This window comes from Rattus rattus, chromosome 4 (genome assembly GCF_011064425.1).
Source record: "Rattus rattus isolate New Zealand chromosome 4, Rrattus_CSIRO_v1, whole genome shotgun sequence".
NCBI classification, from domain to species: Eukaryota; Metazoa; Chordata; class Mammalia; order Rodentia; family Muridae; genus Rattus; species Rattus rattus.
Genome location: NC_046157.1, coordinates 16,369,970 through 16,392,776, shown reverse-complemented (window position 1 = coordinate 16,392,776; position 22,807 = coordinate 16,369,970).

Sequence of the window (22,807 nt, the reverse complement as noted above, 5' to 3'; positions counted from 1 at the left end):
GACATTCTCTGCGCACAGCATGATCATGTGCCCCTCCTTCCAGCCTCGGGTGCCCCCCCTGCTCAGCAGGACGGCTGTTTTCTCTGGATTAGTCCTTTTTCTTCCCCATCATTTGCAATTTTAGGCTCTGGCTTTTATTTTTAGGGCAATCCTGTTTTAGCCCTTCTCCCTTTCAGAGCATCTCACGATGGCTGCATCTATTCTGAACTGTTGGAAATATGTCTCCCCAGTCTCTACGTCTGAAGACACCACCCTGTTCTGATAGGATGGCTGTTCTTCTCCCTGGCTGTCATCCCTGTTACCCAGCAGCCAGCCGCCGTTGGTCAGAATAAGATCTGGACTCAAACTCTGTTTGTTATCCCTTCCTTCCAATGGATGAAGATTTCCACTGGGCCATTCGAGACCTGACTAAATTAAAAGTCTAAAGATATGTTAAGACTGAGAGACTTCCACACATCTACTTTTTAAGAAGTCAACATTTGCCACGCTGTTTTGGCCTCTCTGCTTCCTTCCCAACTGTCTCCGTGGCGATAACACCTAGTCCAATCCTTTTGACTCACTACATCGTTTTCGGTTTCTCCCATGAAAGGTAAGAGCCCACCTCTTGAAGGTGGATAGGGGGGTTGGGGATTTAGCTCAGCGGTAGAGCACTTGCCTAGCAAGCGCAAGGCCCTGGGTTCGGTCCCCAGCTCCGAAAAAAAAAAAAAAAAAGAAGGTGGATAGGTTTGTGGCTCTGGAAGACGGGATGCTACGTGATTTCCGAGGCTAGATCGTGAGGGGGCCACGTCTACCCAGCTGTCTCCAAGGGTCTGACTCTCAGAACACAGCGCAGTTCCGTGAGCAAAGGCAAACTGTGTCACGCGGAGGGATCACGTGGAGAAGCCACATGGAGTCTCTGGATGGCAGCCCAGGGGAAGCACTAGCCAAGGGCCAGCAATAATAGATAGGTACACAGGGGAAGGTACACACACCAAGCTTAGACTTGACATGTTTCTAACTGAGGTCCCAGACATATGGAACTTAGATGAGCCTTTTGTTTTGCCCTATCTAAATTCCTGGCCCATGAGCAAGAATACAGCGATTATTGATCTTTGTAAGTTACAGAGTGTTGGGGATGGTTTGTGATGTAGCAGCAGAAAAATTCACACAGTGATTAAAAACGCATCAACCGGGAAAGCAGAAATGAAGACTAATTACGGATGTGTCATCTCTACCCTTCTTCTGACTGATTAGCGCCTACGTTCCCTCCACTCTAGAGACTTAGCTCACAGGTGGAAGTAAAGCCATGATTGCATGAATCCCCTGTCACTGGGCTGAAATTGAAGCCTCTTTCCTAAATCATATTTTTGTGTGAAATTTAATCTCAGCTATTAAGGGAATTATATGACCCCTGCTTGGTTGACTGTGTGAATTCAAGGAAGAACAAAATTAAAACATCTCTCACATACTTCTCTAGCTGATTAACATAACACAATTCTAGCAAACGACAGACCCCCTGCTGGAAAATGTTCCCTCCTATCCCGATGTATTGAGTCTGAGATCGTTTGGAGGCAATGAGCAGAACTCAGTCAAGCTGACTTGAGCAAAATGAAAATCCGGTTAGAAACAGGGGGATTTGGTACATCTCAAAGGGAGGAAGCAAGGCACGTGGAACGACGCCAGACATTGTCAATAGACAGAAGCTAAGGGCGGCTGCCTCTGTAACGCTTTCTCTGGTACTTATTTCTGACTCTTATAGTGTTCTGTCTCCCCTAAACGCCCCTGCACCCTGTCCACCCCCTGCCCAAAGTCACTAGTGATCTTGAGCACATTTTTTTTTTTTGTTCTTTTTTTTTTGGAGCTGGGGGACCCCCCAGGGCCTTGCTTCCTAAAGTCACTACCACTGAGCTAAATCCCCAACCCCTATTGAGCACATTTGAAATCCTTCTTTTCTTCAATTTCCTCTTGTAAACTGGGGACAAAGATATCTACAGCACTTACCTCCTAGACGGTTGTAAGATGGGGTCCAAAGTCATAAAGTTCCCTGGACCATGCCTGATGATTGACAGGTTTGCCTGCGTCACTCTCTTCCTTGGCTGACTTAATCAAGCCCTAACCCTTGCTATTTCAGTGTGTGCTGTCATACGAAATGCCGTCTTTAAACTGGGCAGCTCGTCCATAATAGAAATCCACCCGTCACAGTTCTGGAGCCTGGGAAGTCCAAGATGAAGACACAGATAGATTTGCTGTCTGGTGGGAGTTCACTGTGTTCAAGATGGAGCCTTGCTGCTAGATCTTCATGGGGGTTGAAGACAGAAAAGGGGATAAATGCTGTCTCCCAACAGGGCAGAAGAGATGGGGGAGGGGCAAACAAATCAGGGCACTCCCTTCACCCTCTTATCCATCCAGCGCCTGAGGATGGAGTACTTACGATAGACTCACTTCTCAAAGCCGCTCCTTAAAAAAACATTTTTTAGGGTTTACTTACTTTACATGTATGAGTGTTTCAAACAGAACATGCATGTATGGATATGCAACACATGTGTCCCCGGTGCCCTAGGGTGCCAGAAGATGGTGTCAGACTAAGGTTATAGAGAGTGGTAAGAGTTGAATCTAGATCCTGGGGGAGAGCAACAAGTGCTCTAACCACTGAGCATCCTCTCTCCAGCCCCAAGACCCTCCTTTTTAATCCCATTGCATTTGGTATGAGACCCCAGTATTTGCATTTTGCAAGGACACACTCATTTAAACCATAACAGCAACCTGCCTTGTAGCTCTCAGAACCCACTTCTACTTTCCTAGGGGAGAGAATTATATTAGGTCAATGAGGACCAAAAAATGTCTGTCTGTGGTCCAGTTGGCTGTGACACGAGATAAGGATGATGAGAGGATTCTGTAGGAGCAGAGATGATCAGTTTTCAGCAGAGAGCTAAGGATCAGTCCTCCCACATGGGTAACCACCTACACCCCATAAGGTCCTGTCACCTTAGCCTTGCCCCAGCACCATGGCCAGCAAGAAGTACACTGACTCAAAGGTCGTGAAGATGGCTTCCTTGATTGACAAGTACTCCCCCTCTTTCTACAGCACCCATCTCTCCCCCTTTAGCTGACACTTGGGGCTCTAGCTCCCAGAGAGCAAAGTCTTTAGTGCTACAGGATAGCCATTGCAAACCGTTACCTGTGTGAGACCCCGGGAGAGCTGTCATTGTGAATTTCCATCTCACAGAGGCAACGGGAAAGAAGAGTCACTTCTCCTCCCTCCCATCTGGTATCGTGAAATTTATCTGCTCATTTATTTAAACATGGTGACTGTTTACTTGTTGAGGCTCCCTCTTGGTAATGCAAACACGAGAAGCAGAATTAAACTTATTGATCTCACCGTGGAGGCAAAGAACATGACACAGAATGCAGGACAGAAAGCCAATTGGTTTGAGTAAAAGATAACGAGGTTGAAGGAAATACTGAAGTCTGAGTTAAGTGCCATTTCCTGCCTGGGTATTATTTCTCTTTCTGTTTGATTTGGTCACGTAGGGTGCACTATGACGAACTGGCATAGTTTCAAACCCTATTCTTCAGAAATACTTGAATGGCATGGGCAGGACTCTACCTCTTTAAATCACAGAGAGATGCTAGTTAGCTGTCCTCCCTGGGGAGGGGTTGGCTGCAACTTCACACTTGGTACCAGGTCAGCCTCCAAAGTGGCATGAGAGACCTTTCCCTGACAGCATTCTCCTGCTCATGACTCTTCCTATAAAATCTCAGAAAGTGTAGGTTGCAATGCTCATATTCTCGGGGTGTAGGGTGTCTTTATTAGACTGACTTTCTGAGTGTCTGAGCAAGGCATTGAGTAATTTTCAAAGGATCCTTTCGGGGAAAGAAGAGGTTGCTTTTAGGGGAAATGACTGAAGGTTGAGTATTAGCCCTGTTAAGCAACACACAAGAAAGGCAACAGACAGTTCCAACCTTGTAAAAGACAAGATCGCTCAGACCCACTGATGCCTGAGCCCCCATTTCCTGACCCCTGATTCGTCCTTCAGTGAATTGAGTGTTTCTCTCACCTTCCCTCACTGACACTGCTCTCTGTGTGTGGCTACTTCAATTATTGCAATTTGAGAATCAATTGCTCTCGCTCTACCTGATTCATCCTCAAGTCTCGGAACTACTTTAAAGTAATCGAATAGAAAGGACCTTAGGATAAAACAAGGCAAGCCCGGCTGTTATTAAATTGCTGCTAAAAACTTAGTAAACTGTAGATGGCAGAAACAATGCGTCTACATGCTTTAAGCCGTGTGTTAACACAATATAGTCTAGTAATTACAGGCCTGCTTACACCCAGTACGAAGCCCACAAGAGGGATCATCGTAGGTTTTACTAATTCCCCTGACCAGGTGCAGAAGTCGGCTGCCCTCTTCCTCTTTTGCCTTGTTTTGGGTTTTGGCACAGCCCTCATCATACTCACTGAGGTTTGTTGGTTAGTTTCTGCTTCTGAGATAGGCTCTCCTGTAACTTAGGCTGGCCTCAAGCTCACTAAATATCTGACGGTGACCTTGAACTCCTGATCGTCTGTCCTCTACCCCATAGTGTCGGGATAACAGACATGCCTCACCACACCCAGTATATGTTGTTCTAGGCACAGAACCCAGGGCTCCACCAGTGCCCAGCAAGCACATTCCTGTCTGAGCTGCTTCCCTAGAGCCACTACTCGAGACTTGTGTAATCCGGTCTGCCACTCTCACCAGTTACATTCTCTACTGCAACGAAGATGCCCCTTTTTAGCTCCTCTTTACCTCTGTAGTTCAAGGTCTAGAACTAAACCTTGCACACAGTGGACACTCCACTGAGAACGGACGGTCAAGTGGCTGGGTCTCAGTTTCCCGAACAGCTTCTTACCAGACGCCGTCTACTTCCTGAATCCTCATTAATGTGAGACCCTGTTGGCTCTCCTGAACACACACCAATGCACACACACACACACACACACACACACACACACACATGCACACACACTCACACACACGCACACACACGTACATAAGCGTGCACACACACACACACACACACACACACACACACACACACACACGCTCTGTGCTGATACAGGTACAGGCACAGCTATAGCTGTTAATGAGACTAGCTAGATAGGTGATCCGTTTGCTGGGAAAGGAGGAGGCAACCTCCAGGTACTGTTCCACAGGATAATTCCATTTTCCAAAGCCCTTTCCCTGAATGTCCTGGCTAGCTTTTTGGCAACTAATCCAAGCTCAAGTCATTTGGCAAGAGGGAACATCGATCAGAAAATGCAATGCCTCTTCCAGGCTGACTATAGGCTGGTCTAATGAATTTTCTTGATTAATGACTAATGTGGTGAGGTCCACCCACTGTGGGTGGTGCCAGTCCTGGGCTCACGGTCCTAGACTGTATAAGAACGCAGGCTGAGCAAGCCATGAGGAGCAAGCCAGTAAATAGCATCCCTCCGTGGCTCGGTTTCAGTACCTGCCTCCGGTTCCTGCCTGGAGCTCTTGCCCTGCTTTCCCTTGATGATAGACTGTGATGTGGAAGTGTAAGCCCAACAAACCTTTTCCTTCCCATGATGCTTTTGGTCACAGCGTTCATCACAGCCGTAGAGAGCAGAGTAAGATGCCCGCTTTGAGTAGACCTCAAGAAAGTTCAGTTTTGCTACACACTCGCAACAGGCAGATGAGCTGTAAATCCACACAGCAGCTCAAAAACAAACAAACAAACAAACAAACAAACAAACCCCAGCAAATACCCAGAAGGAAGCCAGGCATGGTGTGTGAAGAGCAGCTGAGCCACAATTTAGCAGCGGAGAACAGAAGCCCAAGTAGAGATTCTCCAAGCCACTGTGTCTCAGACAGCCTGACTGTGACCCGTGGGCATCTTTTCTATTGGTTATTTCTCCAGCTCTCCTGCACCCCCATCTGAAGCAGGACGTGTCCCCTACTGCCTCCTCCCTTGCCTTCTAATGCCCCACTGTATCTCCCGAGCGATTCTGAGCCCCAGGGCAGCTCAGTTTCCTGTTTAAATTTATCCTCCCTCACAGAATGTTCATTTCCTGGGCCCAGAGACCATGTTCCACTTTTTTACTCTCCGTCCACCAGGCATAGTGTCTTCTCTCTGTGACTGAATTAACACATGTATGTCTGCCCCTTATATCTTCCTAAGCAATCGCACTCATCCAGAGAAAGACGGTCAAGCTGTCACACGTAACTACTGAACGTGGAGGAGATACTTGGGGAATGGCAAGCAGTGCTTTGGGGTCCTTATTCTGAGATCACTCCACAGCTCTCCTATCAAAAGCCAAGGCTGGGGAGACAAATGGTCATTTCTACCATAGAGAAGACCTGACCGTCTCCTGGTGCTCAAGCCGTGGAGGTCACCATTTAAAGGAAGATGAGGAAGAAATGAGGAACTTTCTCCCTCTTTCCCCATGGGCATCTAGAAAGGAGATTAAAAACGGGGAGAGAATCATCAGACCTGGCATCCGTAGCACCGCTCCTCCCGTGTGAAATCGTGGTGGGTGGGGGAGTCTAAACTGTATCAGAGAAAGCCAGGAGCAAGAATTTTACACGTAACTTCCATTATATGATGGCTCTCCCTCCGTAAGGGAATCATTTTGCAGGCTCTGTCGCAGACAGGAGGTAGCCACACTGAAAGCTAAATGGCCACCTAAAGTAGAGAGACAGGAGACCCTTTCGGTACCTTGCTTGCTCTCTGCCCCTTAGGTGCTGTGTAGGGGGCTCCGGTCTTAGTAAACCCTTAGGAAATCGAGATGGTAGTTAAGGTGTAAACCAGTGAGACATTGGAACCCCACAGTGAAGGATGGAGTTGTCCTACAGTGAAGGGAAATGTAGTTAGACTCGGGGGTTGGGAGCTAGCAACCAGGTCCTTAGGCCCTGCCTGAGTTGAAAGTCCGCTGTGGAAAACAGAAAACAGAACTGGTTCTGTCAGGGTGTTTGCTTCTAGTCCGTGTCTCTAAGAGGAGTCTCTGTTACACTCTAAACCGTTCTTCCCTGACATTGCTTCTGTCAGGCATTTGGTCACAGTGATGTCAACACAATCGTGAAGGCAATGTCATCTTTGCTCCTCTTACAGAGGAGAGAGCAGGATTTACAAGACACCCCCCCCTCCCCAAGTGCCTCTGAGAACTTGGATACACACTTGCAACTGAATTATACATCTTTGCAAGGTACACATATTTACTTGCTTTCTTATCTGGAGTTTCCTTAAAGTATGTCAGCTACCAATGGCAGTGGTATATCTTTAGAGTGCATTATAATTTTTTAAAATTGGTGTCTATGGAGTTGGCGAGATGGCTCAGTACTTAAGAGTGCTTGCTCCACAACCCCGATATCAGATCATTAGAACTCACATAAAAATTGAGCGAGTATGGCAGCCTGCCAGTAACTCCAGCCTTGGGAGGTAGAGACTGGAGAGTCCTAGAGAAACTGGACCAGCCATACTAGCCTTATCAGTGAGCTCTGCATTCGATTAGGAGAACCTGACTTAAGGAAAAGGTAAAGGTGGATGATTCCTGCATTAACCTTGGGCCTCCATATGTGCACATGAACATCCCCTATACACATATACAAGCATGTGTGTACACACACATGTGTGTGCACACAAATACACACACCACACATACATATACACACATGCACACACACAAGCACAATGTGCACACATATGACACACATACACACCCACATCTGCACATGCACATCTCCTATACACATACACAAGCGTGTGTGTACATACACACACATACCACACACATGTGTGTGCACACAAATACACACACCACACATACATACACACACATGTACACACATAAGCTCAATGTGCACACATATGACACACATACACACCCACATCTGCACATGCACGTCTCCTATATGCACACACACATATATACAAACACACGCATACCACACACATGTGTGCACACAAATACTCACACCACACATACGTGGACACACACATGCACACACGAGCACATACACATGCAGACTCATGCATACACATGCACACACACTATACACATGCACACTCACACATGCACACACACACATGCAGACACACAGGCACATATAAAAATGGAGGGGAGTGTTATCTAGCAAATGAATATCGTTCCAAGACAGCCCCACATCTGAGAGAGTGCTTCAGCGCATGCCGTTATCCTAGGAAGCCAGAGCGTTGCCTACCTGGCCTGGGCAGTGCCCTCACCTGTACTATTGTGCTACAGCCCTCCAGGGCTCTCTTTCAGCCTCCTGCCTTCCCCTGTGAACTGCAGCGAGATGGAAGAACAAAAGGAAGAGGAAGGGTGTGGGGAGGGAGAGCGCTCAGATAGAAGGGCAGCGTGGTCACTATGCCCATTCATCACAGAGCAGTCCTCTGCCTGCGTCCGCTCGATTTTCCTGTTCTGCTGTACGTGCCGCTGTGTCTAAAGTATCAAGTGTGCTCGTGAACAGTTTTCAGCGAATGACTTTCAGGCAAACCCTCCTGTTATGTCGCTCTGTCCTCTGTTCCCCATTTTCCTAGCACTGTACGTATTGAACTAGATGGCTCTATCTGTAGTTCTGTAGCCATTCTTAGCCATAACCCCTCAGACCGTGAGCCTTGGCTTGGTCTGTACAGGATACACGGCCTCCTTGAGCTCTTTCCTTCATGAGGAATGAGAAAGGGGTTTATGGGTGAGACCAACAGAGGTTGTGGCTGTGGCTTCTACAGCCCTGTACATGTGATCACGAAAGGGTTAAAGGTCTAGCACGCTGCTTTTGAAGAGACTCATTGCTCTCGTCTGCTAGTCTAACAAACAGGTCTAGGGCAGCCTAGAGGACGCTGAGACAGCCTGGGGTCTTGCATAACTGCAGGCTCCAGGGCAGCCCAGAATTACTCCTGATCATGAGGAGCCAAGAATCTAGGGCAAGACAAGAGGCACGGAGGTATGTGTAGCTTTCCACTTACCTGATAAACACCTCCAGAGGTTTGTGAGCCTGAAGGAAGAATTGGGGGGAGGCAGAGACAGAGATCCTACGAGATTAGAGCTGGTACAGTCATGTCCGGAGACTAGGCATGGGCGGGACCTCCTTGAGGGAGACTTATCTGAGAATGAACTGAAGGGAAAGGCAGAAAGCATGGAGGTCCTCAGAGCCTAGGCAGGCAGGTGGAGGTGGTAGAGAGCTGGGCTCACAAGTTAAAGCTGAGGTAGGAAGGGAGGAAGCAAGAGGTGCCCCTTCACGGACATATCAGTGAGGACGGAAAATACAGCATGGAAAAACTCAAATCCTCAACAGCCCTCGACCAGGGAGCTGAAGCCTGGAGAGGTCAGACCAGTAGTTCAGGGTCACAAACACCACAGTCCGGAGGGTGGAAGCCACTGGGGCATCAAGGCCAGGGCCACTGGCTCCCTGTGGGACATTCCATGCACCTGTGTAGTCAATGAATAACCATGTGACAGGAAGCTGAGGGGGGAACCTCGTGACAGAGCATGGCATTTGTCAGGAAAACCATAGCACTTTGCCCAGTAACTCAGCCATCCTCTTTCAACAGTGTGTCCTTCCCCCGATGTTTCTGTGGGGCAGAACCAGCTTAGGCCAGTTCCTCTAGTGACAGGGGAGTTACTGAGGGAAGAATCTGAGGTCTCTCTAGGGTGTTGGAAAGTCTCGATCATAGAAATACACTTTTGAAAGGCCAGCAGTAATATCCCCAAACCACCACTACCAACACAGCCACCACCAACAACAACACCCAAACATACACATGCACACAGGCATGCGCACACACACACCTCTCCCAAAAAAACACCAGAACTCCCATGATGCAAAGGACAGGATAAGGATGTTGCCGCTGAGGCCATTGAGAAGATTGAGGAGATATTTACCAGAGGGTTCTGTTGCACGGTCTCTGGAGGGGGAAATGCACTTCCTTTGTGAGATGCACTTATTTTAATCAGCCGATGGAAGAAAGTACGATGGGAAAACTTACTTAAGAGGCTTCTTGTTGTCTGGGACCACCCGTCTGCTGGCAGCTTACCCGTAACCATTTAGACAGAGCAGCTCAAACATCCGTGTTCCTTTCTCTGACGCCCGGGTGTTACCAGTGTCTTTTAGAGAAAGGCCCAGGAGAGAACCTTTGTGAGTTTTTAACAGCATCTTTAGAGGTGGCACTGAGCACAGATTAGGCCTGCAGGAGCAAAACAGAACAAGCAAGGTGGGTGAGGACAGGGTGGAAGTGGTGGCTAAGGAAGGAACACACTGTGGAACACAGCTACCTGGGGACGGGGAGGCACAGTTCACCCAGAGTGTGCTGTGGTTGGCATGGGGTAGGGCGGAGCAGGCTGGGGCATCACGGTAGAATGGTTGCAATAGTAAAGCCACATTGCTGGGAGGAGAGGGAGAAGCAGACTGTACTAGAGGACACGATATCACTTGCGGGAAATAAAGACACGTTGCAGGAAAATACCACCATATGGTTTGCAGGAAATATAGAAAAAGAATAACCATTCCCTGAGTGTTGCCCAGGGGAGTGGGGAAGGAGAATGGTAGGGACACATAGAGGAAAAAGCAAATGGACAAAGAATACAACTTCAGAGAGTAAAGGAGTCCGAAGGCATAGGTGTGGGTGTGGCACTCGGGCCCTGATGTTCAAGAAAAGGCCCAATGAGATTAATGTTCCACGTTCTGCTCTACTCTCTTGAATCCCCCAATCCTTGAGGAAATGTATGTGTCTGGTGAGTGAAGGTGGCGGGTGAAGGGTCAGCAGGCTCAGGTGTTTCATGCAACTATGGTTTCCAAGGAAATCTAGTTCAGAACCCAGGGTTTGGGGGTGGGGTGTAGTTTAGGAGTGTGGTTTGCAATGAAGTAGGAGCAATCAAAAAGAGAAAAGGGAGGGGAGGGGAGGGGAGGGAAGGGGAGAGGGAAGGGGAGGGAAGGGGAGGGGAGGGGAGGAGAGCTGAGCTCTGTCCATAGAGAGGATACCAGTCAAGGCTGTAGACTCTTCTCAAAGGACCATCATCCTCTCGGAAGGGAGGTGGCTGCCCAGCAAATTCTCACTGGTCAATGTTCAGATAGACGAACTGATATGCAGAGGTCACACGATTCGTCCAAGATTGCATAGCTACTAAGAGGCTGACGAGGATTTAGGTTTAAGTGTCACCGGGTGTGGTGGAGCACATCTGCAACTCCAGCACTTGGGAGGCTAGCACAGGTGCTACAAGTCTGGGCCAGCCTGGGCTACATAGTGAGTTCCAGGACAGCCGGGAGTACATGTACAACAAGACAAACCTGAACTCTCTGCTGTGCATGTGTGTCTGTGCACCACATGGGTGCAAGGCCTGAAGAGGCCAGAAGAGGGAGTCGAATCCCTTGAAACTAGAGTTACAGACAGTTGTGAGCCATCATGTGGGTGCTGAGAACTGATCCTGGGGCCACTGGAAGAACAGCCACTGCCTTCAACTGCTGAGCCATAGTTCTAGATCGTAGCCCACATTAAAAAATACTTTAAATTTTTTTGAGTGTGTGTGTGAGTGTGTGTGTGTGTGAGAGTATGCATGAGTATATGTGAGTGTGTGTATGCATGAGTATATGTGAGTGTGTGTATGCATGGGTATGAGAGTGCGTGTGTGAGTGTGTATGCATATGAGTGTGTTTGCCTGTGTGTGAATGTATGAAAGCATGTATGAGTTTTATGTGTCTGTGTTTGTGTGTGAGTGTGTGTAAGTGTGTATGCATGTGAGTGTGTGTATATAGACATGCTCACCACAGAATGCAAGTGGAGATCGGAGGACAACTCTCAGGGTCAATTCTCTCCTCCATGGGTATCCCCAGGGTAACACTCAGGTCAGCAGGTGCCTTTGCACACTGAAGCATCCCAAGGACATCTTGACGGTCATTGTTAGTGCCAGGATCAGCCTTGCTGTCACACAAATGCATATGCACACTTGCTGTGCCCACCTTTCCACCACGATCTGTATTGTAAAACAAACCCTTCCTGTTGAGAATTCCACGAAGGGCAGGTTGGTGGGAGGGGAGGGGCGGCGGCAGCTGGCACTGCCACAGGGTTTCTGGGGTAAAACGAAGTGTTGGACAGGAGATGGGAGAGGTGTTGAAGGGTGGAGAGAACCAGAGTGTTTTTCAGTGTGTAATGTGGCTTCAGAAATGGCAGCTGGAGACAGGGTTGGGGAAATGCTCTGAAGTACACATGGCCTTGTGTGCAATTTCATTAGGTGTGAGAAGTGAGGCCACAGAACATCGTCCTGCTGTGCTAACTGAACTCACAGCCCCTCCTGTAGCATCCCACCATGATAGAGGAGCATCTCAGGGCTAGAGGGCACCTAGGGGTCATGTCCACTGACTCCTCCAGGTCAGCAGAAAGGCCACCAGGCCACACGAGCTCATCTCTACTGACTCCAAGGCTAGTGAGGGCCCGTGCCGTCTGGATGTATGCTGTCTGGTCTTCCCACCAGACCTGGCTCCTTCCCACTTCTCCTCTGACCACATTTCTAGTCTTTCTGGGCAATAATTGCTTCTCAGAAGAAGATGCGAGGCAGGGAGGGCAAGAGATGCCTCCTGGAGCTGGAGGGTAAGTATATCCATCCTCCTACGCTTCAAAATTCTGGTCAGCTTATTCTGCTGAGAGAGACCCGCCCCGTTGCAACCACCACAGGGTGTCTGTCCCTCAGCAGGAGGACCAAGCTCATCTTCCCGCTAAGGTAAAGACAGTCCCAGAACACAAAAGATGCTGCACATCCTGTCTCTCTGGGGGATTTAATCACAGACATTAAGAGGAGCTGTTCCCTTCGTAGTGCGTCTTTGCCTCACTGCTCCGGGAGAAGAAGGGCATAGAATTAATCCTTCCACGCACAGGGTGGAAGGCATCCCCTGCTGGCACGCAGAGGGGGTGAGATAAACGGTCGCCCACACCCTTTACACAACCACCATTCACTGACCCGTGAAGGCTGTTGGCAGAGCTCTCTTTCTTGAGATTTTGGGGTTTATTGGAAAGCTAAATTCCAATTTAAATATTCCTGGGAGGGATGAGTAGATATTGAAACGTTATAATTATTTTCTAGCGCAGTTTCCTCTTTAAAAGAAGAGAAAGAAAATCAGATGACTATGGCAGAGAAGAAAGAAAGGAAGGGTCCACAGATTGAAGGAAACTCTGGGAGGAGTCTAGGGAGGGGCTGGGGATATGGAAGGCAGATCTGGCCTGCCTCATACTTCACTTGGAGCAGTAGGTCCTAGTGTGAAGCCCCAACTCTCCCTGGGATCCAGTTAGACTTGCACATGCTAGAACTCCATCCCAGACTCAATTAATCAGAAGCTCCAGGGTGGGCCCCAGAAGTCTCTGTTTTAACAAGCCCCAAAGGTGACTGATCCATGGCTTATAGCCTGTCAACTGGCAGCCATCCCCTGACCAGTCTCTCTCTTCTGATTTGTCCTACAGTCCTCGGTTCTTTAAGAGGGAGCCATGGGAAACCACCGTGGGATGTGGCTAGGAGATTATCCAGCAAACTCGTAGCTCTGGTGGCAAGGACATGGTCGCACAGAACAGGGCAGCTGTTGGCCAAATGGGCAAAAACTTGGGAGTGGAGTTGGGTGATGTCTTAGTTAGGGTTTTACTGCTGTGAACAGACACCATGACCAAGGCAACTCTTATAAAAGACAACGTTTAACTGGGGCTGGCTTACAGGTTCAGGGTTTCAGTCCATTATCATCAAGGCAGGAGCATGGCAGCATCCAGACAGGCATGGGGCTGAGGGAGCTGAGAGTTTCGCCTCTTGTTCCAAAGGCAGACAGGAGAAGACTGGCTTCCAAGCAGCTAGGATGAGGGTCTTAAAGCCACGCCCACAGTGACGCACTTCCTCCAACAAGGCCACACCTCCAAATAGTGCCACTCCCTAGGAAACTCTGGGAGGAGTCTAGGGAGAGGCTGAGGATATGGAAGGCAGATCTGGCCTGCCTCATACTTCATTTGGAGCAGTAGGTGAAGCATATTCAAACTACCACAGGTCAATTGCTGATCATGGTCCCCAGCCATGGGGGCATCTGAGATGCTCAACAAGACTGAGCTGAGTGGGAAGACAGAAGCTTGCTAAAGAACACAGATGCTTCAAAACCACTGGTTCCCTTTCTTCAGCATTAGCTTCCTCTGGGCCATCCTGCTCAAGATGGATCTCTTAGGCCAGTCCCTTTCCTGGTTGGTACCCCACCTCTCCAAGGTCCCACGCAGAGGCAGGAAGTGAGAAGACTGGGGATCTGAAACCTGAAGTGATTGTTTGCCCGGTGTCCATTTCTCTGCAGCGCCCTTCTCTGGAATGCTGTTTCGTGTTCCTTCCATTAGAAGGTCTTTCTACAGCGTTCTTCACCGTTCCGTCCCTGAGATCCCAGAACAATGCCTGTGCTAGGGCATTAGTTACTTTTCTCATCGCTGTAATAAGATACCTGATGAAGGTGATTTAAAGAATGGAAAATTTATTTTGACTCACGGTTCAGAGAGTTTCGAGTCCATCGTGGTGAGAAAGGCGTGGCAGATGGGATGACTCCATCCACGGTGGTGAAGACCACACAGTGTGGCTTGTCACATCTTGGGGGAATCAGGAAGCATTGAAACATTGCACCTAGGACAGGAATGGGATCAGGCTGTGACCTTCAAAGTCATCTCTTAAAATTCCACAGCCGCTCAGAACAGCTCTACTAGCTGGGAGCAAATGTCCGAACTCATGGCCTGAGGGAGCATCTTATCTTCAAATCATAACATCCAGTAAGCAATCAATACTTTCTTTAAAAAAAAAAAAAAAAAGAGCCTTAAATTCATTCCAATCTTAAACTTTGCTCTATGTTCTATCAACATTGATATTAATATAAAGATGATTTTCCTCAAATGATGTCAGCATTCAGGTCTTCCACAAAGCGTGGCCTTCAGATCCCCACACAGACCTCAGCTTGGGGTTCTTCCACAGAATGAGGTTCAGTCAGGATCCAGCAGGCAGCCAGGAGGAGAGAGGAAGCGGCTGAGAACCAGGGGTGGAATAGCTTTTGTCTCTCTGTGCCTCTGCCTCATGGATGCTTCTGTGAGATGGAAATACAGAGAAGTTGCAACCAGGTGTCAGAACAATGTGATATACAGTATGAGCCCAGCAGGGACTGTGCGATCTCTCTTAGAATCCAACTCCAGTGTGACCCCAATGAGCAAGGTATTCTGGGACAGCCCCTGCCCAGCAGAGCCGCCCTTGGCCTCCGAAGCTAGCCTTAGGTGCTGTTTCATTACTGCTTGACACAGTGCTCCTAGAAATCCCCAGCTGACACTCTGATGCATAAACGAAATTGGCTTCTGTTGATTTTTCAAGGTATTAAATTATACTTAGGCCTTATGGCTAAAAGCCATCCTAAAATTTATTGGTACCAATTCAATACTAGTAACTTGAATACCGAACTTCTTTGTATACCCTCCTATGGGTGTACAGAATCAAATGCAGTCATGGCCAGCACCATATATATCCGTGACATGGTGGGAAGCTACAGACGAGAGGCAAAAAGAATACAATAGTGGATTGATTTTAATCACAGACGATAAAGGGCACTAAATTATTCCTTAGGTCTGGAGAGAGCTCAGCAGTTAAGAGCACTGGCTGCTGTTCCAGAGGACCCAGATTTAACTCTCTGTACCCACGTGGTACGGACTCACAACGGTCTATAACTCCAGTCTCAGGGGACAGGACACTCTTTTCTGGCCTCTGTGAGCAGTGCATGCACCTGATATGCAGATATTCATGAAGGCAAAACACCCATATACAGAAAATGAAAGAAATACTAATAGTTTTTTAAAGATATATTTTAGAAATATTCTCTTTCCAGTCATGGTGGCATATACCTTTAACCCCAGCACTTGGAAGTCGGAAGCAGACAGACCTCTGTGAGTTCAAAACCAGACTGGTCTACATGGGGAGTTCCAAGTCAGATAGGGCTACACAGTGAAATCCTGTCTTTTTTTTTTTTCTTCCAATGTTCCTGAATATCTTTTTCACAGCAGCAGAGCAGGGGTGGGGTGGGGGGTGGGACTGAGGGATGTTTCAGATTCAAGTCACATTTCCTTAGGCACATTCATCTTTCTCTCCTGTGAGTAGAGCAATTCTGGTTAATTCATGTTTAAATTATCTGTGTGTGTGTGTGTGTGTGTGTGTGTGTGTGTGTGTGTGCACATTTGTGCACACATGCAGGCCACAGTAGGTGTCCTGTTCTCTTACTGTGTACCTTACTTCCTTGAGACAGGGTGTCATTGAGCCCAGAGCTAGGCTGGAGACAGTAAGTCCCAGGGATCGTATCTCTGACTCTGGAAGCACCAGGGTTACAGGTATATGAGAGATCACATGCAGCTTCTTATGTGGGATTTGAGCTCAGGTCCATATTTCTGTGTAGTAAGCAAGGACCCACTTATGGCTAAATTCTCATCCAGGCGACGGTGGGGGAGTGTGGACAAAGGCTCTTTATTGAGCTCCTGCTTTATACTTAGTACTCTCTTTGCTACTCTAGGTAATAATATAAAACACAAAGTTACCTCATGCATCACACGATGCTATTGGAATTACATTATTTCCAGTCTTGAGACCTTGTCTACCAACACTTGCAATTCTCCTAACAGCCTTATAAAATGGACAGACTGATGGAGCAGAAACCACCCAGGCAAGACTCGAACAGCAAGTACTCGGGGAGCACAGCTGGGGAATTAACAGTCTAGCGTATGGAGAGAGAGATTTGCCCAGAGCTGATTTAAAAATCCATGGGGCATTGGTTGCCTTGATCACTGAGGGGCTGGCAGGGTCATATTGATAACTAATAGAGCTATAAATAATATTTTAAAATACCATTTACGCAGAACTCTGACTCAAACAAGTTTAGGAAAGCACAGGAGAATTGGTACACATAAATAATAAAAAAGTGGCAACTGGTTGGCCTCAGGCCAGATTGGATCCAGGCCCAGACTGTGTTAGAGCTCTCTTGGTTCCTCCATTTCTTCTTCTACATTAACTCTCTTGTGTGTTCTTTCCATGTAAGGGCCCCAAGAGCTCTGACTTCCTGAGCCTTAGATTTTCAAGTTTAGATTAAGTAGCCCTGTGCTGACTGACCCAATACCCACATTTGCCCTCTTCAAGAACCATGACGAAGTCACTCTGGGTCATGTGGGTATGGTTGTTCCAATCACTGATTCTAAAAGGATGGAATGTTTGATTGGACACAGTAGCGGCATGCTGCGGGACTTTTCGTGGACCTCCTTGAGGTATAAATAATGATATGGAGATTCCTCACGTAGTTTAAAGCTTAGGCCTTTTGCTGGGACAGTATCCCAGCTATTGTTTAAAGTTAACCCGACTATTCTAGAATGCCTACGACCCACCACATGGCTCATTCTATACCCCTCTGCTCTGCTCCAGTCAACGACTGTTCGTTCCCTTCTGTGTTCTCTTCCTTGTCTGCTCAAATCTCCCACTTGGCTGCTTTCTTCTCCGTATCTGCATCCCGCACTCTGCCCGGAAGTTCCACCTGTGTACTTCCTGCCCTAGCTATTGGCTGATAGCTATTTATAACAACCAATCAGCAGCAAGACAGGTGAAGACTACCTGACCTTCGCGTTTTGGGGCAGGTGTGGAAGAACAATCATTTACAAGTAGAAAACCTAGTGATGGGCCACAGAAATGACAATCCCAAAATCCTGCCAGCAATCACCTCTCCAATACAGCAATCAACAGTTGACATACAGAGTCACACCCTCAAACAAAGCAAGGAAGGTCGCCCCAACAGAGGCAGGGTGGGTCTTTTATGAGGGCAAAGAAGGAGGGCAATTGAAAATCTCACTGGATCCAGGATGAAATGAGACTCTAAAGAGTTAGGTAACTGCTCACGGCAGAGGACGGGTTAAGGACAGAACTGAATAAAATTTAAACTATTTGCCTCCAAGCAAATAAGCTAAATAAACTAAGTAAATAATAATAATGATAATGATAATGATAATAAAAATAAAGAATATTTAAATTAAATAGGTAAAAATAAATAAAATAAAGTAAATAAAACAAACAAATGTGGGGTTTCTGAGGGGAGGAGAGTGGGCAGGGGTAATTCACATACCATAAATTAGCCATTCGAAAGTGTTCAGTTCAGAGCTGGGGATGTAGCTCAGTGGGTAGGGTGTGCAGTGATGCTCATCGGGAACAGCCCTCAGGGGGCAAGGCAAGGAGGCTCAGAAGTTTCAAGGGCATCCTTGTCTACACAGCAAGCTCAAGACCAACCCAGGGTTCATGAGGCCAGGACTCAAAAATAACATGAAAAAAACCATACAGTCCAGTGAAGGACCCCTCCCCCGCCTTAGCCCTTATCTGAGCTACTCTCAACTCAACTTTGCCGTGTCAGGACTCACTTTCAAAGTATGTGGTAAAGAGGCCGGAGAGGTGGCTCAGGAGTTGAGAGCCTGTACTGTTCTCCCAGAGGATCTGAGTTCGGTTCTCAGCACACATCAGGCAGCTGTGAGTTACCTCTAAACCTAGCTCCTTCTCAGGCCTCTTCAGGCACATAATACATCAACATACATCAACATACATGTAAGAAAAATAAAAATTAAACTACAAAATTAAAAAAAACAAAATATACAGTAAGCAACTTGTATTCTCAAGGTTACTGAGTGGTTTTATTTTTATCGTAAACTGACAGTGTCTTAGTTTCAGTTTTACAGCTGTGAACAAACACCGTGACCGTGGCAACTCTTTAAATGATAACATTTAATTGGCTTACAAGTTCATTGTCATCCACATGGGAGCTCGGCAGCATCCTGGGCAGGTGTGGGGCTGGAGGAGCTGAGAGTTCTACATCGTCATCCAAAGGCAGACAGGAGAAGACTGACTTCAGACAGCCAGGATGAGGGTCTTAAAGCCCACACACACAGTAGCACATCTATTCCAACACACCCAAACCTCCTAACAGTCCCATCCCCTGGACCAAGCATATACACGTCCTCACAGTGTACATTTGTCTGAATTTGTAGAATTCAAAGTAGTGTAATGATTTGTAAAAATCAGTGTGATATAACAAAGTCAAGTAAATTAACACATGTGTATTTATCACATCTTCTTTTATTTTGATGTGATAAAATACCCTGGCAAAAAATAATTTAATGGGGAAAAAAAGGCCTTATTTTAGCTCACAATTCCATGGTACACGTAATAAGGCAGGGAAGTCACGGCAGCAGGAGCTCGAATGGACTGGTCACACTATGTTCAGTCAAGGGCAGAGCACAGTGGAGTAATTCATGCATGCTTAGGACCAGTTCATTTTCCCCACTTTCATACAGTTCATGATCCCCCTTCCTAGGGAATGTTACCACCCACAATGGGCAGGACTTCCAACCTTAATTAACACAATCAAAATAATAGCAAGCCCCCTCCCCCCGTGGGCTAACTTTATCTAGACAATCAACTGAAGCTCTTCCCAGGTGACTCTAAATGGTGTCAACTTAACAATTAAAACTACCCACCCCAACATCTTGTGCCTCAAATACTTACCCTTAGTTAGAACATTAGAAATCAGAGTTAACAAATGACTACCCCTTTAATCTCAGCGAGTCTTGTGTAAGAGGGTGTTGTCACCTATTCGAGTGTTTCTGAGAGAAAATGGTGGTACATGCTACAGCTTGCCAGAAAGCTATGCCTGTTGTATGACAAAGTAGACACGCACGCCAAGAAAGTTATGGGGGTGTGGTAGTTTGAATGAAAATGGCCCCCATAGATCCACAGGGAGTGGCACTATTAGGTATTGAGGTGGGCGTGGCTTGTTGGGGGATGCTTGTCGCTGAGGAGTAGGCTTGGAAGTCTCAGAAGCTCAAACCAGGCCTAGTGGCCCAAAGTTCCTTTCCTGTTGCCTTCTGATCAGGATGTAGAACTCTCGGCTCCTCTCTAGCATCATGTATCCTGCCAGGACTCCTGCCATGACAACAGTAGACTAAATCTCGGATCTGTAAGCCAATCCAAATTAAATTGTTTCCTTCATAAGAGTTGCTGTGGTCACGGTGTCTCTCTTCACAGCACTAGAAATCCTTACTGGAGAGGTAATTTTCTACGGAAATTAGTAGAAATGACACATCGGTTTATCAACACCACAGATCCTAAGACAAAAGGCAAATCAGTGTTGATTATCACTCTCAGTGACCAGGAAGCAGCGATTGAAAAAGAACTCATGCCTAAGACAGCAGGCTTTGTGTAATTAGCATAAAAGGACATACAAAACTTAGTCAGAGAAAATTACGGTTGAGTCTTTAACATTATAGGGAAAAAATGTAGAGCTTCCCTGGGCTCCATTCTTGATATCACAACTTGAGGGGGATACGTGTGAAAAGTCACTAACTTCCAGACAAATAATACCAAGTAAATAAATGGAGCCTTTGTTTAGGAAACCTTGATTTGAGATACAAACTCTCGTGCCAATAGGAGGGAGGTGTGGCTCTGCTCACACCCTGAAGGAAAACCTGAGCAAACTAGATTTGGGGGAAGTAGGGTGTTGAGGTCAGCAATAGGTCTGGAAATCACCTAGCACACTAGCAGGCTGGATAGCAGGGTCAGAGCAGGAACAGCCTCAGACCCACTGAGCTCTTGTCTCCACTGGGCATGAAAAGGCTCAGGGGTAACGTTATGGGCGCCAGTGTGGGAGAACTGTGAGTCTTCCTCTGTGGGGCAATACAATTTACAGAAAAAGAAATGTGTTGTTGTTCAAGCCAGGTAGCACCTTTCTTGTAGGCAGCTGTTCCAGTCAGTGCACAGGACACAACTCATCTGTCATTGTGGCAGAGAGGACTGGGATGGTGCAGGGTGAGCCAGGGGCAGGCCGATGGCTTGCTGGCACCACAGCCCCAGGCTACATCTGGACCTCTGACTGAACTTCCAGATAAAAAGCAGAACAGGTGCAAACAGGCAGCAGCTGCTCAGCCTCTCCTCAGGAGAGAGTCACAGGGAAGCCGCTAATATCTCAGGAGAGCAAACAAGATCCGGTGGAGAGAAGGAGCCAGCAAGGTCAGAAGATTATGACTTCTGACAGGAAGCAGGGCTCTCTGACAGGCTCTTGACATTAAAGGGATTTCTGAGATAGCTAGATAGAGATAGATAGATAGATAGATAGATAGATAGATAGATAGATAGATAGATTGTTGTTTTTTTTTTTTTAAATAAAGTAGTGTTTTTCCCTTGGGGAGTGACTTTCAAGAGAGCACTGTCTTCTGACAAAATATTGCATGGTTATTTTTGACAAGATTTCGGCGGAAATGTGGGTTTCTGTTAAGATAGGCAAAGGCAGAAACACAACAAACTGGGGGAAAAAAAAAAAACGAAAGGGAGGAGCAAACACCCACGGAACAGTAGGTTCTTGGATGGAGGAAGGCTCATGGTTCTGGAGTATCCAGGAGAGGTTCCCACCCAGCATGGAGGGTGCCCAGCCTAGCAATTGTTGGAGGAGGTCTGGATGGGCTGGGGCATGTGTATTTACAATAGTTATGAGAGTAAGAGACTGGACGACTATCCAGAGGCTTGCAGGAAGGGAGAAGGAAGTCTGGTCCTTCCACAATGTGTTGGTCTTCATTCAGGAAATTCCAATAGAAGCTTTTGTTCTCTCAATTCACAAAAATGTTCTTAGAATAAAGAATAAAGTGACGTCTTTAAAGCTGTATCCCCAACATTAATCTCGTAACTGGGCCGGAGGCAAGTCAGCCCTGGGGTAGAGAGAACAAACCAAAGGAGTGGTAGCATTAATAATCCTCTGATAGAAACAGTAGGCCGGCCGAACCCCAATCCATGGGAGCAGTGGTCCCCCATGCCCGAGATTCAATCACCTACACACCGGAGAAGGGTCGGTTTCCAGACCCCTTTTATGGCAGGGTAAGGTTGACAATGAGCAAGAGCCCAGCAGTCCGCCACTGAGCAAGAACAGTGTCCCTCCGGGGCTCTCATCCACCCTCTTCCCAGGCACCGCCTCCACCACGTGACGTGGCTGGATGGCTTCCCGCAGGCGCTGGGCGCGGGGAGAAAGTTAATTGTGCCGATCTCCAGAACAGCTGCAGGTCCCGAGCCAGCCCGAGCCAAGAGCTGCACGCTTGGACTTTGAACCGGATGCGCAGCCCTGCACACAGGCCTCCTGCAGGCAGCAGCGCACGCTGCCAGGCCGCTGCCACCACCCTGCCTCACTTCTGAGGATGCTTTCAACCTCTGGTTGAATTCAGTAGGGCAACAGGAATCTCTCTCTCTCTCTCTCTCTCTCTCTCTCTCTCTCTCTCTCTCTCTCTCTCTCTCTCTCTCTCTCTCTCTCTCTCTCCTCTCTCTCTCTCTCTCTCTCTCTCTCTCTCTCTCTCTCTCTCTCCTCTCTCTCTCTCTCTCTCTCTCTCTCTCTCTCTCTCTCTCTCTTCTCTCTTTCTCTCGCCTGCATTTGCGTGCCATGTTTATGTTATGACCTCATTGGATCAGAAGCCATCAGACCGCCTGGAACTGGAGTTACAGATGGTTAAGGGTGTTAGGAACTGAACCTAGGTCCAAAGCAAGAACACGAGCTGTTAACCACTGAACCACCTCTCCGGTCCCAGGAATTCGTCTCTTAATGAATGCCCCTGACTGAACCTCAAGCCAATAACAACTAGGAAGTCATCACAGTGATAATAAACACTACAGATAATCCGATTACTGATTTTTTTTTAATCTCAAAAATCGTGTTTCTTAAGAGACTGGGGGCTTTTCTCAGGATGGCTTACACGGCTAATCCGGTCTCTTAAGAACTGCTGCTCCAGGCCC